General features: G+C 36.8%; 1 protein-coding gene across 2 annotated transcripts in view; it reads right to left on the reverse strand.

Moving 5' to 3' along the window:
• ATXN10 (ataxin 10) overlaps positions 1 to 15,198 on the reverse strand; it is a 189,815-nt gene that overhangs the window by 140,575 nt on the left and 34,042 nt on the right. The window lies entirely within an intron of this gene.

Below are 15,198 nucleotides of genomic sequence, written 5' to 3' on the forward strand. Positions count from 1 at the left end.
CAGGAAGTTTCTATTATCTTCTTTTAACTATAAAATCTCTTGCCACAATGAAACTTTGGGCATGACATTAACATTAAAATGCCTTACCAAAGCAATGTACTCTATAAAAAACTAACTTCTTAAAAGGATTGTAAATGTAAACACAAATATACCTGTAATCACATGAAATATCACTGGAATACGTGCTCCAATTAAAAGACAGTTAGACTGGATTTTTAAAAATCCAACTACATGCTATTAAAAACAGACATCTAAAACATAAGGCTATAGAAGTATTGGAAGTTAAAAAATGGTAAAAAGATAGACTAGGCAAATACCAGCCTAAAAAGGAAGTCACATACCACTTAAAATCAGACACGATAAACCTCAAGGCAAAAAGCATTATTGGACATTTTTTTAAAAAGTCATTTCGGAATGACTTAATTCACCAGAAAGATAGAACAATTTTAAATTGGAATCACCTAATAATATAATGTCCTCAAAAATACATACAAAAGAAAAACTGACAAAAGTACAGAGGAAAGAAAAATGCACAATTAAATTCAGCAATAGTAATATATCTTTCTCAGTATATTATTCTCAGTAACTTATAGAACAACCAGACAAAAATATCAGTATATTTAAAAGATTTGAATAAGATTTAATAAAACCTAGTTAACATATTTCAAATATTTCACCAAATAAAACTGCAGAATATTGAACAAAATTCAGAACACTGACAACACCAAATGCCAGCAAGGATGTGGAGTAACTGGTGGGAATGCAGAACGGTACAGCCACTTTGGAAGACAGTTTGGTGGTTTCTTACAAAACTAAACATACTCTTAGCACATAATCCAACAATCACATTCCTTGTTATTTACCCAAAGTAATTAAAAACCTACGTCCACACAAAACCCTGCACATGATGTTTATGCTTTATGCACAAGTGCCAAAACCTGGAAGCAACCAAGATGTCCTTTAGTAGGTGAACAGATAAACTGTGGTACATCCAGACAATGGAATTTTATTCAGCACTTAAAAGAAATGAGCTATCAAGCCATGAAAAGACATGGAGGAAACTTAAACACATATTACTAAGTGAAAGAAGCTCATCTGAAAAGGCTCCATACTGTATGATTCCAGCTATATAACATTCTAGAAAAGGCAAAACTATGGAGACAGTAAAAAGATCAGTGGTTGCCAGGGTCAGAGGAGGGGGCTGAGCAGGAGGGGCACGGAGGACTTCTAGGACGGGGAAACTATTCCGCGTGACACTGCAATGGCGGATACGCGTCATTATACATTTGTCCAAACCCACAGGATGTACAACACCAAGAGTGAACTCTAATGTAAACTGCACTTTGGGTGAGAATGATACAACCAATGTACTATTTTGGTGCCAGATGTTGAAAGTGGGGGAAGCTGTGTAGGTGTAGGGGCAAGAGATATATGAGAAATCTCTGTATCTTCTTCTCAATATTGCTGTGAATCTAAAACTGTTCTAAAAAATTAAGTCTATCAAAAAAAGAATAACAATAAAATAAAACTGTTTAGTAGTGACCAAAAAAGAAAAAGACGTAAGTTCAATTCCCAACTTAGTAGGAACCTGAGCAAGTTATTTAACCTTTGAGATCCAATTTCCTCACCACAAAATGCGGATAATAATATCTGCTCTGTATTGTATTGTAAGGATGAAATGTGAGCTCACCAACAGTGCTGAGCACATAGTAGGGGATGCAATCAATGCTCCCCTGCCCCGCTCTCTACTAGCATACAATACAAACCTGACAAATGCTAGTTTAAAAAGTCAGATTTCCAAATGTTAAATGAAAACAAGTGTTTGCTCTTGTGGTCAGAGACTCTAAAAGGAAACCTCAGTGCTTACTGTATGAATCCTGACTAAGAATCTTATTCTTGAAACAGGTACTTTTATCCTCATTACAGAGCACAGGAAACCAAGACCCACAGAGGCTGTAAGTAACTCCACCAAAGTTAGGCAATTCTAAAGCATCACAATTCTGGAATCATCCCTGTGACTATATCAACCCAATATGGTAAGAGCATTACCTCATGTTTATCAGAATATCTACCTGGTAGTTACATATGAAGTTGACTGATAAAAGGAAAATTTTTTTTAACTGAAAAATATGCAGTCTTCTCAAGGACATACAGCACACTGTAAAATAATATTTCACCACATAATGGAACAAAAGACAATACTCAACAAATTTTAAAGGACTTATATACAGATAATGTTCACTTACCACACTGCAATTATGCTTATATGCAATTATGAGAATAAGTGCAAATATGCAATTATTTGGGGGGAGTAAATCCAAAAATAATTAGAAAATCCCCATATGTTGAAAACTAAAAGATACACTTCTAAAGAACCCATGAAGACAAAAAAGAAATAATAATGGAAATCAAACATTTCAAGACAAATGATAACAAAAACACTACAAACCAAAACTTTTGAGATGCAGCTAAAACAGTAGAGTGAAATTTATAGCTTTATAAAATGTATATGTTGGGAGAGAAGAGTGATAAAAATAAATGAGCTGGGCATTCTTTTCAAGAAATTACAAAAAGAATAGCAAGATAACCCAAAAAAATGAAGGAGAAAAGAAAAATTAAGAACAAGAAATTATTAAAATTGAAAACAATCATAAAATAGCGAATATCAACAAACACAAAATTTGATTCTTCAGAAAGTTCAATATTGACCAACCTTTGGAAAGACTGATCCAAAAAGAGAAAAGGCACAAATAACAGACACTAAATTTTCAGAAATGAAAAAAAAAAGATACTCCACAGATCTCGCAGACATCAGAAAAGAAAATCAGAAAACATTACAAACAACATTATGCCAAACTGTTTGAAAGTTTAAATGAAATGAACAAAACCCTAGAATACAAGTAATGAAAACTGAGTTGGAAAAATACTCAAGGAACATGTGAAGAGTCCTATAACTATTAAGGGAACTGAATCAGGAGTCAAACATCTTCCCACAAAGAAAATCCTAGACCCAGAAGGATTCACTGGCCAGTTCACATTCAAGGGAGAAATAATTCCAATTTACACAAATCTTCCAGAGAAGAGAAAAAAAGAGAGTAGACTCTCAAACCAATTTTATGAGGCTAACATAACTACGATACCCAAGTCAGAACAAGAATAGTTTGAGAAAGGAAAATAATAACGCTCATGTAAAAAATACTAAAAACATATTAACAAAATGAGTCTAGTGATATATAACACGACAAAGTTGAATTTATACCTGCGTTGAGAGCTGCTTTAACATTAGAAAATCAAAATTTATAACTGACCACATTAACCTAATAAAGGAAAAACTCATCTGATCATCTCAAATACTGCAAAAAACGCAGTTGACAAAATTCAACACCCATTCAGAATTTTAAAAAAACAAACCAAAAAATACCTCCCAGCCATCAAATAGAAGAGGACTTCTTTAACCTAAAAATGGGCATCAACAAAAAATCTATAGCACACACGATAATTAGTGGCTAAGTGTAGAGAAAGAGAGTGTGCCTTTTGAAAGGGAATGAGTCAGAGGTACCTGCTATCACCATTTCTAATCAACATTGTATTGAAAATCTGGCCAGCAAGAAAAAGAAGTAAAAGGCCTAAGGATTGGAAAAGAAGAAACCAAACTGTCTTTTTCCCCCACAGATGAAATGTCATTTCTAATATAAATAGAAAATATTTTTTAAGTGTATAAACTGTTTAAATTAGTAAGAGAGTTCACAGAAGTTGCTGGATTGAAAGTCAATATAAAAAATCAGTATTACTTCTATATAAGGGAACAAGCAAAAATATCAAGAAAAGAGACCATTTATAAAGCATCAAAAATGTAACTAAAAATGATGTACAATATCACGAAGGAAAAAATTCTAAAACTTGACTGAGCGACATTCAAGTAGAACAAGCGAAGAATTGCACCTTATTCAGATCAGACGACTCAGTTCTTATCTAGAGATTAAATGCAATGTGAATCTGAAGCCCAACTGAGTGTGTGCGTGTGTGTAATTTTATACATCAGATGTGTATATGCTTGCGTGTGTCTGTGTAATTTGACAAAATGATTCTAAAATGTACATCAAAATACAAAGGGCCAAGAATAGCTGAGATGCTGTTGAAAGTAACTAGGTAAGAGGACTCGTCTTCACAAGACAGTAATCAATTGTAGCTAACAGTGTGGTACTGGGGCAACAGACAGACCGAAAGAAAAGAACAGAACAAGAAATAAACTCCGATCCATACTGACATGTGATTAATAACAGAGACATGACAGCAAATCACTGAGCAAAAGATGGTCTTTTCAAAAAATATCACTGGGGGACAGCCCCAGTGGCCCAGTGGTTACATTTGCTGCGCTCTGCTTCAGCAGCTCAGGTTTGGTCCCCAGGTGGACCTATACCACTCGCCTGTCAGTGGCCATGCTGTGGCGGCAGCTCACATACAAAAAGAGGAAGATGGCAACAGATGTTAGCTCAGGGCAAACCTTCCGCACCAAAAAAATTAAAATTAAAAAAATAACACTGGAACAACTGGGTATCAGCATGGAAAAATGGAAATTCAACTCCTTCCTCATACAACACAGAAAATTCAATTCCAAGTACTACATCTAAATGTAAAAAAGTAAAAATAGAAAACAACACTGCAGAATAACAAAGGTTATTTTAAATAAGACATAAAATAATACCCATAAAGAAAAATATTAATAGACTAGATTAAAATTAAGAACATTTTTTTCTCAAGACACCATAAAAAGAGTTAAAAAAACCCTAAAACTATCCAAAGAATAGGAAAAGATATGGAACACATAACTGCCATAGGATTTATACACAGAATACATTAAAGGAGCTCTTATAAATCATTTAAAAAAACAATCCAATAGATAAAAGGGCAGCAAAAAAAAAAAATCTTTAAAAAGCACAGATATCCAAAAGGCAAAAAAATAATAATTATATATATATGGAAAAGTGCTCATCCTGATGGGAAAACCACAAGATTCTACTAAACACCCACCAGATTGGTAAAAATTAGTGAGAAAATAACACTGTGATTGTGAGGATGTAACACAACAGGAACTAAAGGTTCTCCAAAGTCCTTTATATCCAAGAGATTCACATCCATGAGCTCCATTACACAGACTGCGCTTAAAACATTTTTGAGTGGTATCAGTCAATCACTGCCTCTCAGCCCCAAATAAATCCTTCATTGCCCACTCTATAAAAACAGAGGTGAGGCCTTCAAATATGTCTCCTTTGCCAACTGGCATACTCAGCCTTGTCAGAGGAGGCACTGGAAGGGCACTGCGAGAACAGAGGGAGAGGAGGTTTTTCTCTTCGCGGTTCTGGGGTTCTCCTCTGGCCAGGCTTCCACAGCACGCTGTCTCTCTGGCATCCATCTCCCGCTGTGAACATCTTCTTCAGTGATTAGCTCCTGCAGAGCATGACCAACCAGCAATGTCCAGCAAGCAGAAACTTCCTCAGGATGCTTCAAAGCAAGTTCCGGGTCATGGTACCTTCCTGTGGATGGTTCCACCAACACCACTCCTCAGTGACTTCACTACCACCCAGTGAGCCACAACCATGCCCTTTCCAACAACACCTGGATCTCAGATTTAGAGGAAGGGGAGCCGAGATGAGATGGACACTCATCTCAGCCCTAGGGGTCCTGGGCTACTCATTATATCTGCAATTCCTGTATTCTTTGGCATTCTCTTTATTACTTAGTAGTCAATCTTGTTATTTCAAGCCTTTGTTACAGTGAACAATTCTTTATATGACAGTCTGCCTGTTCAAATTCCAGTGCAGTTTCCATTTCCTGGTTGTACTCTAGCTGGCAGAGTGGATGGAGAAAAGGAAGGAAAGAGGAACAGAGGGAGGGAGAGAAGGAGGAAGGGAACAAGGGCCCCACTGACCAAGCCTCAACCCTCCAGGGCCATGCCCCAGCTATGCCAGGCATCCATGCTGAGGAGGGTCCTACATTATATTCTAAAATAAAGAAGCAGGATACAAAATTTCAAGTATCCATTCATATCCATACAAATACTGAAAAATGACCCAAAAAACAGTTGTGCTTAATATAGTCTGCATATACAGTAATAATTATTTTTCCCACTTTTCTGAGTTTTTAAAAGTTATAATGAAATTATGCAAAAGGTTTATAATTTAAAAATCTTCATTTTTAATCTTAGGTTATAGTTTAAAATGACAATTTTATTTCTACTGAATATGTTAGAATACTCAAAACCTTGTAAAATTTAATATAACACACACAAAAAGACCATAATAAAGTTGGTCTGAAAGCCAACTGACCCAACAACTGACCCAACAACTGACCAGGCAACTAAAAATTAGCACTCTGAATCAGAACACAATTCTGGGAAGGAAAAGGTTTAAAGATGTGCTAGAAACAAGAAAAGAAAACTCCAGACAAGCACAAATGATGGTTTACTTTTACCAAACAGCTTATCAACTGATCTTTATGTAAATATTGCAAATGTTACAAAGCCCATCAAAAATCCCAACATTATTTTTACAGATTAGTAAAGAATAAAAGCCAAAAACAACACCAATAACTCAATTAAAATAACTCATGCTTGTGTTTACATAAAATTTGATGAGCATAATATACTCTCACACCACTGCAATTATTCTCTGAAAATAATACTCTAAATATTATTTTGACAATGTAATTACAGTTCTTACTTCAAGAGTGGTAACAAAAAACTGGCACAGAAACCCTGCTAAAACCCTACCAAGAATAAGGTTCTCACAGAGAAATAGTCAAAAGATAGCACAGGCACTTTATTGGGAACCAGAATACTTTTTAAAAGATTTGTATTAGGTTTGAACTAATATACCATAAATGTTTTTTAAGTTTCATTGTTGAATCCAAAGTGCATTACTAAGTTCCAAATAAAATACAGTAATATCGTTAGCTGTCTTTTTCAATAAGGTAGTGAGAAATATCACTTAACTTGTATTTCCATTCTTGCCTCACTAATATCCTTCCAACTCTGCCCATAAACACAAGTCAACTACTTAAAACTGATAAACTGAAAAAAACTGGCACTTATATAAATGAAGAGATGTTCCATAGCCACGAACTGAAGACTCAAGATCATTAAGATGGCAATTCTCCTCAAATGGATCTATAGGTTCAACATAATTCCTAATCATGTATCCACAATATATAAATAACTCTTACAACTCAACAACAAAAAGACAGACCAATGAAAAACTGGGCAAAGGACTTGAATAGACCTTTCCCCAAAGAAGATTTACAGATGGCCAATAAGCACATGAGAAGATGTTCAACATCATTAGTCATTAAGGAAACACAAATCAAAACCACAATGAGGGGGCCAGCCCCATGGTGGAGTGGTTAAGTTTGAGCGCTCCACTTCAGCGGCCCAGGGTTTCATTGGTTCAGATCCTGGGTGCAGACATGGCACTGCTCATCAGGCCATGCTGAGGTGGCATCCCACATGCCACAACTAGGACCCACACTAAAATATACAACTAGGTACTGGGAGGATTCAGGGAGAAAAAGCAAAAAAAAAAAGAAAGAAAGAAAGATTGGCAACAGTTGCTGGCTCAGGTGCCAATCTTTAAAAAAGAAAAAAAGAAAAAAACCACAGTGAGATACCATTTCACACTCACCAAGATGACTACACCCCAAAAAGGGAAATGCATGTCAGTAAGGATATGGAGAAACTAGAACCTTGTACGTTGCTCGTGAAAAGGTAAAATCGTTCAGCTTACTATAGAAAATTTTGGCAGTTCCTTAAAAATTTAAATATAAAACTGACCCAGCAATTCCACTCTTAGTATATACCCAAAAGAACTGAAAACAGGTACTCAGATAAATATATGTACACTCATATTCACAGCAGCACTATTCTAAAGAGCCAAATAGTGGCTCACTAGCCAAATGGTGGAAAGAACCCAAAAGTCCATCAACAAATAAAGATAAACAATGTGGTATATTCATACAGTGGAATATTATTCAGTCATAAAAAGAAATGAAGTAGTGATAGATGACACAACCTAAATGACCCTCAAAAAACATTATGCTACGTGGAAGAAGTCAGACACAAAAGGTCACATAATTCTATGATTCCACTTGTATGAAAACTCCAGAATAGGTAAATCCATAGACAGAACCTAGAACAGTGGTTGCCAAGGGCTCAGGGGAGAGGGAAATGGAAAGTAACTGCTGAACGGGTACAGGGTGTCCTTTTGGGGTGATGAAATATTTGCAATTAGATAGAGGTGGTAATTGCACAATATTGTGAATGCACTAAATGCCACTTAATTTTTCACTTTAAAGTGGTTATCTTATGTGAATCTCAAGTCAATAAAAAATATATTAATTAATTAAACTAATACAACTGCAGCTACCTAAATTGTGAACAACTCTTAATACTGTGAGGGACAGGAATTGGACACCCAAGATATGTCTCTTTGGCATGAGGATTATTTTGGGCTGGTTACTTTTGAAAACTGCAGACAGGAAAGAGACTCTGAAAAGTGGAATTTACTTATCCTTTATTAAGAAACAATTGCATTGTAAAGGAAATCTCCATCTGTAAAGGTGTCTTCCTCTCTGTACCAGGAAGAACAGGGGATGACCTTATCTCTAGAAACTCTTGATAAATCATGTGGAAGGCAAATCTGCATAATCTGGTAACCTCCTATAACTGACTCCCCCAACCCCCAACATCCTCCTTTGTCTTTAGCTGAAGATGATATTTAAGGTGGTGGCTTCAGCCATTTTGGCGAGTTGCTCAGTTTGCCTGAGCCTCTCCCATGTATACATGTTATAAAGCTTTGTTTAATTTTCTCCTCTTATTCTGTCTCATGTGAATTTAATTCGTTCTCCAGCCAGAAGAATCCACAGTGGGTAGAGGAAATGTCTTCCTCCCCTGCAATACACCTATCATAAAACAGGTCTATAAAGATCTTCTTTCTCTCACTGGTGGATATCAACAAACAGCCAAACCACAAACCAAACAACCAATTTATTCATCAATGGCAAACTGGTTCATAAAAAGTTTTAGATATCTGCTCCTTCAAGTTTTCTGTTAGATTATCAACCTGCTTCACTTTAGAGAAAATTAACCCTGTGAAGAAAGAATGAAATAATCTTTTACCATATATTGTAAACACTAAATAACAAATCTTATGTAGCAGATGTGGGACAAAGCAGAGAAAAGGGAAAATGGACTGAAGGGGACATGGAGTCAAGGGAAGATATTTTTAAGATGGAGGAGAACATATTAAATGCTGATAAAATGATAGAGTAAATAGAGAAAAAGTGATGAAGCCAGAGACAAAAGGGATAATTTCAGGAGAAGAACTTCTGAGTGGGCGGGTGGGGATGGGATTCAATGAACAAGTGGAGGGGCTGGCTTGCTCTGATAGTTATTTAATCACAGCGTTGGTGTGGTGCTTCCTCTGGGCGTCTCATTTAGAAATACATCATTACAAGAGAAACCTGCTTCTGCCCACCACAGCTCTTCAGCTCTGCCAGTGACACACTATCCACCACATCAGGATTTTTCAGCAATTACAAAACACAGTACATTCTGAACTCTCTTTCTGAATAACCATACCACACACAGACTTCAGAAACAGCTCTTTCCATGCAACAGAGTGGAATCTGTACCTTCTTGCTGATTTTTAATCCCCCAGTTGGAGCACTGAGGCTTTCGTTTTATTATAAAATGGAGCTACAAAAATAACTTTAACATACAACACCTTAAAAACACTTTACAACTATATCCTACACACTATCAATTTCTTTAGAATACTCAAGAAATTACTGATGTTCAAAACTTAGAGCAAATGCTTTGTGTGTAAATTCTTAGATAACTTAATTACAAATTCTTGGGATAACAATGATTTCCCAAAGGAAGAATTCTAAATGAAACAGAAACATGCAGGAATTTTAAATGAAAACACTAAAAAAAATCACAGAATGGAAGGAGAATTAAACCAAGAACGCCTAACAGCTAATTTAGCCTATTTAATTCTGAGTCTCAGTTTCTACACCCGTAAAAAGAGACTATCATCTCTAGTTTTCTATCCACCTTCCAACAGCATCATGCATATTAAGATAAGTATCCCTCACTTTTATATAATAAGTACAGGCATTAAGAACTGTATATAAGTCAACTTATAAATCAAATCATATTTAAAATACAGCAGGAGACTTCTCACTTAAAAGTATTCATTGAATTATGTTATAATTTAATAGTTCTTTATCAAAAAGAATTTTTTAACCTACAATCTGTACATCTACTTATAAACTAGATATTTACATTGAGATTTTCTTATTAAATGACTTAGGATTACTCATAAAGTATTGCATAGAGATCACATATTAAAATTCTATGTTTTTTTATTACAATGTTTAGATAAAAACCCTTGGCCAAATGAGAAGTATTGATACTAGCAGTTCAAGAACCAAAAAGAGCATTGTGGCAGAGTGAGCTGCTCCCTTAGTCTCTCCCTCCTAAATTACAACCAAATAGACATTCATTAACCAACAGCAGATTCCCTAAAAGCACAAGAGGACATCTGAGAGAACCATGAAGCCATACATCTGAAGGTGGGTGTAGAGGAACCCCAGGAAGTAGTGGAAGGAGGTGGGTGGATCTCCTCCCATCCCCAGTGGCAGCTATCTAGGTTGTAGGTCCTCACAAAGCAGCCGGCACACAACTGTAAGAGGAGGTGGGGGAGCAGGCAGGCCTGCATGTGACCGCTTTCATTTTCAGAGTTGCAGCCCAGCCACCAGGTGGGCACTCCCACCAAGCACAGCAGCCCAGGCAAACTGCTCATGAGCGCAGAGCAGGCCCACACACATGAAAGAAAGTACCCCTCCCCTTCTGCTTAGCGCACCAGTTTGGCCAGTCCCTGGCCAAGGCAGCAGTTCTGCACCAGAGCACCTGCACATGCAAGTGTGACTCGCCAAGCAGCTGCGGCCAGCAGGCAAATGCAGATGAGCCCTATCAGCACAACTTCCAGCAGACATGGCAGGTTCAGAAATCATGCTCCTGTCCTCCCCCAAGAGCCAGAAAGTGGAATCTGCATCCAGATACTACCACTGTGCACCAGCAAAGGGCTACTTCATCAAACACAATGAAGATCTACATTAAAACTGCAGTGGAAAAGGAAAACGACAAGTCTCCAGAAACCGATCCTGAACTCACAGAAATTTAAAATCTAAATGACAGAGAATTCAAAATACTTGTCATAAAGAAACTCAGTAAGTTACAAGAAAACTCAGACACTTAAATGAACTCAGGAATAAAATTAATGATCAGAAGGAATACTTCACCAAAGAGAACGAAACTCTAAAAAAGACCAAACAGGAATTCTGGAGATGACGAACACAACGCATGAAAGAAAAAGCAATCTAGACACCTTAGAAAACACCACTGATGTTATGGAGGACAGAATTAGTAATTTAGAGCACGGAAATATAGAAATGCTTCAAGTGGAGAAGGGAGAGAGAACTAGGACTTAAAAAATGAAGAGATTCTTAGGGGAATATCCAACTCAATTAGGAAATGCAACATAAGGACTATAGGTATCCCAGAGAGAGAAGAGTGGGAGAAAGGAGCAGAGAGCTTGCTCAAAGAAGTAATAGCTGAGATCTTCCCAAACCTAGGCAAGGAACTGGACTTACAACTATATGAAGCCAAAAGAACTCCTAAATACATCAGTGTGAAAGGACTCTCTCTAAGGCATATAATAGCAAAACTGGCAAAAGTCAATGACAAAGAAAAAATACTAAGGGCAGCAAGGAAGAAGAGAATAATCTACAAAAGAAACCCCATAGGCTTTCAGCAGACTTCTCAGCAGAAACCTTACAGCCTAGGAGAGACTGAAATGGTACATTCAAAATACTGAAAGACAAAACCTTCCAGCCAAGAATACTCTATCCAGCAAAACTATCCTTCAGATACAATGGAGAAATAAAAGCTTTCCCAGATAAACAAAAGCTGAGGGAGCTCATCCCTCCTAGAGCTCCCTTAAAAGAAATGATAAAAGATGCCCTCATATCCAAAAAAAAGATAAAGGTTCACAAAACCTTGAGCAAGGAGATAAACAGACAGACAAAATCAGAAAATTGAAGCTCTCTATCAGAACAGGTTAGCAAACACTTATAAAAGACAAACGGAAGGAAAGCATCAAAAATAACTATCAACACTTCATTTTAATCACAAACTCACAACACAAAACAGAATAATTTGTGACAACAGTAACTTAGAAGGGGAACAGAAAAGGGATGGAACCTGCTTAGGCTAATGCAGATCAGAGGCTATCAGAAAACGGACTACCTCACCTACAAGATCTCTTACACAAACCTCATGACAACCACTAAACAAAAAGCTCAGAGACACAAATCACAAATAAAGAGAAAACCATCACAGAAAACCATGCAAGTGAAATGGCAGTCAAGAATATAAGGGAAGAGAAACAAGGGAAACACAGAACAACTGGAAAACGAGATAAAATGGCAGTATTAAGCCCTCATGTATCAATAATCACTCTAAATATAAATGGACTGAATGCTCCAATCAAAAGACAGAGTGGCTGTATGTATTAAAAAACCAGACCCAACAATAGGCTGCCTCCAGGAAACATATCTCAGCTCTAAAGACAAACACAGGCTCAGAGTGAAGGGATGGAAGGCAATACTCCAAGCAAATGGCAAGCAAAAGAAAGCAGGTGTTGCCAACGTTATATCAGACAAAGCAGACTTCAAGATAAAAAAGCAATGAAAGACAAAGGGGGCAGTATATAATGATAAAAGGGATATTCCACCAAGAGGACATAACACTTATGAATATATATGCACCCAAGGCAGGAGCACCAAAGTATATAAAGCAACTATTAACACATCTAAAGGAGAAATTAACAGCAACACAACAATAGTAGGGGACCTCAACACCCCACTTAAATCAATGGACAGATGATTCACATAGAAAGCCAACACTGAAATACTGGACTTAAATGAAAAACCAGACCAAACGGACTTAGTAGACACACATGGAACATTTCATCTAACAACAGCAGAATACAGACTCTTCTCAAGCGCACATGGAACATTATCAAAGACAGACCATATGATGGGAAACAAGGAAAGTCTCAATAAATTTAAGAAGAATGAAATCATATCAAGCATCTTTTCCAACCACAATGCTATGAAACTAGAAATCAACTGCAAGAAAAAGCTGGAAAAGTCACAAATATGTGGAGAATAAACAACATGCTACTAAACAACCAATGGATCAAGTAAGAAATCAAAGGAGAAATTAAAAAATACCTGGAGACAAATGAAAATGAAAATACATCATACCAACTCTTAGGATATGAGCAAAAGCGGTTCTAAGAGGGAAATTCATGGCAATATAGGTCCACCTCAACAAACAAGAAAAATCCCAAACAAGTAATCTTTAACTACACCTAGTAGAGCTGGACAAAAGAAGAAACAAAGGCCAAAGTCAGCAGAACAAAGGGAATAATAAAAATCATGGCAGAAAAAAATGAAATAGACGCCAAAAAAAAAAAGGAGAAAGGATCAGCAAAACTAAGAGCTGAGTCTTTGAGAAGATTAACAAAATTCACAAACTCTTCACCAGACTCACTAAGAAAAAAACAGACAAGGATCAAATTTAAAAAATCAGAAATGAAAGAGAAGAAATTACAATGGATACCACAGAAATACAAAGGATTGTAAGAGAAAACTATAAAAAAACTATATTGCATAAACTAGAAGAAATGGATAAATTCTTAGACTCATACAACCTCCCAAAACCAAATCAAGAAGAAACAGAGAATCTGAATAGACCAATCACAAGTAAAGAGATTGAAACAGTAATCAAAAACTTCCCATAAAACAAAAGTCCAGGACCAGATGGCTTCTCTGGAAAATTCTACCAAACACTGAAAGAAGATTTAATACCAATCCTTCTCAAACCATTCCAAAAAACTGAAAAAGATAGAAGGCTGCCTAACTCATTCTATAAGGCCAACATCACCCTGATACCATAACCAGACAGAGACAACACAAAGGAGGAAAATTACAGACCAATACTGCTGACGGACATAGATGCAAAAATCCTCAACAAAATATTGGCAAATTGAATACAGAAATACATTAAAAGGGTCATACACCATGATCAAGTGGGATTTATACCACGGATGCAGTGATGGTTCAACATCCACAAATCAATCAACGTGATACACCACATCAACAAAATGAGGAATAAAAATCACATGATCATCTCAACAGACGCAGAGAAAGCATTTGACAAGATCCAACATCCATTTATGATAAAAACTCGGAATAAAATGGGCGTAGAAGGAAAGTACCTCAACATAATAAAGACCATATATGACAAACCCACAGCCAACATCATACTCAATGGGGAAAAACTGAAAGCCAACCCTTTGAGTATAGGAACAAGACAAGGGTGCCCACTCTTGCCACTCCTATTCAACACACTCCCGGAGGTTTTGGCAAGAGCGATTAGGCAAGAAAAAGAAACCAAAGGGATCCAAATTGGAAAGGAAGAAGTGAAACTCTTGTTGTTTGTGGACAACACGATCCTTTATATAGAAAACCCTAAAGAATCCACCAGAACACTATTAGAAATAATCAACAACTACAGCAAAGTTGCAGGGTACAAAATCAACTTAAAAACATCAGTTGCATTTCTATACACTAATAACGAACTAGCAGAAAGAGAACCCAAGAATACCATCCCACCTGCAATCACAACAGAAAGAATACCTAGAAATAAATTTAACCAAGGAGGTGAAAAACCTGTACAATGAAAACTACAAGATATTATTGAAAGAAATTGAAGATGACATAAAGAAATGGAAAGATATTCCATGCACATGGACTGGAAAAATAAACATAGTTAAAATGTCCACATTACCTAAAGCAATCTATAGATTCAATGCAAACCCAATCAGAATCCTAATGAGGGGCCAGCCCGGTGGCACAGAGGTTAAGTGCGCACTTTCTGCTTCTCAGCAGCCCGGGGTTCGCCAGTTCAGATCCTGGGTGCGGACATGACAGTGCTTGGCACACCATGCTGTGGCAAGCGTCCCACGTATAAAGTAGAGGAAGATGGGCATGGATGTTAGCTCAGTTAATCTT

Source organism: Equus quagga, chromosome 19, assembly GCF_021613505.1.
Source record: "Equus quagga isolate Etosha38 chromosome 19, UCLA_HA_Equagga_1.0, whole genome shotgun sequence".
Classification (NCBI taxonomy): Eukaryota; Metazoa; Chordata; class Mammalia; order Perissodactyla; family Equidae; genus Equus; species Equus quagga.